The sequence below is a fragment of the Octopus bimaculoides genome, chromosome 5 (assembly GCF_001194135.2).
Source record: "Octopus bimaculoides isolate UCB-OBI-ISO-001 chromosome 5, ASM119413v2, whole genome shotgun sequence".
Lineage (NCBI taxonomy): Eukaryota > Metazoa > Mollusca > Cephalopoda > Octopoda > Octopodidae > Octopus > Octopus bimaculoides.
In genome coordinates, this window is record NC_068985.1 from 80,197,258 (window position 1) to 80,201,816 (window position 4,559).

Genomic DNA, 4,559 nt, shown 5'->3' on the forward strand with positions numbered 1-4,559 from the left:
ATTAGGGTTCTCAAATCCTGAAAGAAAAAGGCTGATTAGAAGACTACAGATTCAAGCCATCAATGGAACTGTAAAGATATGTAAAACTTTCCAAAAATTTAGCACATAAATACATATGCATGCATCTAGACATAAAAACGCATCCATAAAACAAACATACAGATCTGCGCATACACTAACACCAAATACTGCACACACACACACACATATGCACAAATACCTAGATGATGTTGATAAAAGTTCCAATGAAGGAGCCTTGAATCTATGTTAGAGTCCGGCTCTTTCTCTATGGACAAGAAATATAGAAATGAAACTGATTGATAACATACATACATACACCTTGTAAATAGGTGCTCGACCTTTCAGAACTATCACTTTAAAATCACACCCTAACACTTTTTTTTAAAAGAGGATACATTAGATAATGAGTCACAGAGAGACGGATGGTCATGGCTAGAGTGTCTTTTTATATTAGATCTGCACTGAAGGCGGTGAGCTGAGAAACGTTAGCACACCGAGCGAAAAGCTTAGCGGTATTTCGTCTACCGTTACGTTCTGAGTTCAAATTCCGCCGAGATCGACTTTGCCTTTCATCCTTTCGGGGTCGATAAATTAAGTACCAGTTACGCACTGGCGTCGATGTAATCGACTTAATCCCTTTGTCTGTCCTTGTTGTCCCCTCTATGTTTAGCTCCCTGTGGGCAGTAAAGAAATAAGAAACGTTAGCCCGCCAGGCAAAATGCTTAGCGGTATTTCGCCCGTCTTTACGTTCTGAATTCAAATTCCGCCGAGGTCGACTTTGCCTTTCATCCTTTCGAGATCGATAAAATAAGTACCAGCTGAGTACCGGGATCGATGTAATCGACTATTCCCCCCCCCCCCGCAATTTCAGACTTTGTGCCTATAGTAGAAAGGATATTAGATCTGCACTGTCAAGTCTGACCTATGGCTAATCAATAACAACTTGTTTCTATAGTTTTGTTTAATTTGTTTGTTAAACATGAGTTTATAAACCACATCTTCCATCTTCGTGTTCTAAATTAAGGTTTTATGATTTCCGGCATTCCATTCCATATTGCCTTTCATTTAGAACATGCAGTGCTATCTTGAAGGTCAACTCATTCCTTCTCCCGTCCATTACATTAGTTTTACTGTTTCTTTAACTTTTAAGTCCTTCTATCATCATCATCACCACCATCATCCTCATCATCATCATCATCCCCATCACCACCACCATCACCATCATCATCAATGACAACAACAAAAACAACAGCAACAACAACAACAGCAACATCCCTTCTTTCTCGTGCTTTATCTTCCCCTGATTCGAGTGTGTAGATATAACCGTACGAGTTTCTAATAAGACGATAATGGGACACGCACACACGCGCGTTTGTAATACATTTATGCTATAATGAAAATTCTTTGCTCTTACACGTAGAGGTTGAAACTCTTAGATTTGTTGTTGGACGTAGCATAATCTTTACAAAAGGACTTCAGCCGATGCCAAGTATTTGCACCATATTCGAAAAAAAAAACATAGTTAAAATTTACAAAGCTATAATGAATAAATAAAATTCCAACGAAAGAAAACGTCATAAGAGGGATTATAACATCAGTTGACAAGAGAGAAAAATAGGCAAGGATTAACATAACATGCGTGTGTATATAGTTGTACATAAACGGATAAGCATATATGTTTGTATGAGAGGTTGTAGTAGGCTCGCAAGTCATATAATTAGCTTCTCTGGCGATCTTTCTCATTTTTTCAAATTAATTTGTAGGCTAAAAACATTATCTGTTTCTAACTTTCTGTATTTCAGACTCAATATTTATTCGGAAATGGTAGAAATACTCACTTGAAAAAGGTTTTAAATAATTATACGGTGTTCCAAAGATACAAAGTGTTATGGTTTCTGAGAATCCCACTTTTGGTGAAAGCATAGTTGCGTTGCTTAAATTATTTACATTTGTTATAAACTTTTGCTTTATTGTTATTTATATAAGTACTGAGTTCTTCTGAAAGTTTGGTCAAATTAAAGATTTGGCCAAAATATACGAACACACGCAAATTAAATATGCACATACACGTTGTGTATGTTTGCATACATTTGAAGTTATGCATGAAAATAATACACACGTAGGAGTGTGTGTGTATGCATGTATAAATTCATATTTGTAAATGTATGTATATTGTATATATGTTTGCATATATACATACGTATATGTATATATATGTATATTATATATGTATATGTGTGAGTGTTTGTGTGTTTGTATGTGGTCGTTTGTGTGTGTGTGCGAGCGCCCACGCACAGAGGGAGATAAAAGGAAGAGGAGGGGGAAAGAGGATGCCTGAACGTATGTTTATATATGTATATCCTTCGTTCTATATCTTGACTCTATCTTGCCCGCGTCCGCGTTATCTCGATTTTCACTTCTGTTTCTTACTTCTTCTATTCTAAATGTTATGTCAGCTTACGAACATCTTGTCTATCTTAAACTTTCTGACCTTTGCGCATGATCGTCGGTGGCTCTCGAAGGCGAATAAATAAATACATTCAATCTGGACGTTTGTTTGGGGGCTAGCCATTGGCTGTGAATAGATAACGTCTGATTAACCATTCCGCTTCCTCCATAGACTCACATATTCTTAGAAGTGTGAGCAACGCCAGCTGTTAATCTCAGTTGGCATCGCAAAAAGGCTTGAGAAAACTTGCCATAGTTTTAGGTTTTGTGTCTGTCAATGTATATCTACGTGCTTGCATATATATTCTACAAGACGTAATAGTAGTATACAGCATCAAAAATTTCTTTTTTAAAAAAGAGTTCCATTTGGCGAAGAATTTTGCCACTTGTTTTCTTGCTTCACTGCAACAAAATTGTTGTAATTTGCTAGAATTTAGCAAAGCGTGAGGAAAACTAAAAATAATTGTAAAGGAAAACGCCTCACTTGCATTGAAACTTGCCTGGGTGTTTAAGGAATATTGCGTTTACAATAGATAACAGATAATACAATTAGTTCTCTATCTCGCGGAATACTTTCTGATTTAGCCAAACGTAAAAAGTAAACTTCGACGATACATACATAAATACACACACACATACTCACTATTGAAGACTTATATGCAGAGAAATAACTAAAACAGCTTTAAGAGTTAAAAACCTTAAAGTTCTAGTATATAAGGCAACAAATGTAGTTGAAGCATTACCTGCTATTTGCGACATAGCTGACGTCACAAGCAACAATGGAGAATCTGGATTGGCATCCATTTTACATGTCCTTCCACCATTATATTTCAAGGTAAGGCCTTGCATACTTTTCATGCATAATCATACTCGCGTGCGCAAGTTCGTACACACATACACATACACACACACACACTCACACACACTCACACTCACACACTCGCATACACACTCACGATAACGCAGATTATACATAAACACACACACCTATATATACATACGTACAAAATTATAAAAAAATATATATCATATGTATATACACACATACGCAGGCGCATAGAACCATAGACACAAAACACACAAACACACGCTTATAGATATATATATATATATATATCCGCCCTTTTGACGGTTTTCTGCTACTCCCTAACAATATTTTCACACTTGCTTCCCAATTTGAGTAAATTTTCTGTTACGTCTATTTTACCTTTATATCATTTATTTGTCCAACTCACTCGCTTTTTAGATATTTTTAGATATTTTATCTTTCACTTTTAAATGAACCTCAAGGTAGCCCAACTACATGATTGCTTAGCCATGCTAGAAATAACAGGCATTATGCGAGTATATTCTAATGCCTATATCATACCAATCAGCCGTACCAACAAATTCACCTCTGGTAATTTTTTTTTTTTAATTATGCCGGTATCTCCGGAAAATTTTATTTTATTAAAAATTATTCATTTAAGACATTCCAGGATGGTGGGTTTTTTGGTGGTGCTAATATTTAGAATAACTGCTAGCACTCAATACCAAAAAAGGAAGTATTATATTGACTTAACTTGTGCTGTGTAAATGTCCTCAGTTTTTTGTATATGTACATATCAAAAGATTTCGTAACTTACTGTAGCTTTGAACTCGTATGATTGTATAATTTATTATTTCCTCTGTCTCAAGCTATTGCATTGCTTGGATACCTGAGATACCTGCAACTTCAGCAGGTATCTCAGGGTACAAGACTTTTGTTCCTTAGCCTATACCCTTCGCCTAATTGGAGCATCATGCACTGATATAGACTCCTATCTGCAGACTTGTTAATCACAGCGACTGTGAGTTGGTCTCAGCTACAATGACTATCTCCCCATTGGCTTTCATCGGTTATTTGAGCTCCAAAGCAATCTTCTTTCAGAAATATTCAATCGATCTTGGTGAGAAGCCGATTTTAATTGCCATGAGACTGCATGATATAATATAGTACATATACATGATTAAATATCAAACTCTACTATAAATGGTTGCCACCACTAAATTTTGATTTTTAATACAACACAATTAAATCTACCCCTCCCGCTCTCTCTCTCTCTCTCTCT

The 4,559-nt window shown here is 36.0% G+C and overlaps 1 protein-coding gene across 9 annotated transcripts in view; it reads left to right on the top strand.

Moving 5' to 3' along the window:
* LOC106876553 (major egg antigen) overlaps positions 1-4,559 on the top strand; it is a 224,149-nt gene that overhangs the window by 172,300 nt on the left and 47,290 nt on the right. The window contains exon 1 of one of the 9 annotated variants that reach the window (XM_014925196.2): positions 2,678-3,304. The exons of the other annotated variants lie outside the window; for them this stretch is intronic. The gene's annotated coding sequence lies outside the window, so the exon portion shown is untranslated. Of the gene's footprint in view, positions 1-2,677; positions 3,305-4,559 lie in introns of those variants that run through there. 9 annotated transcript variants of the gene reach the window in all.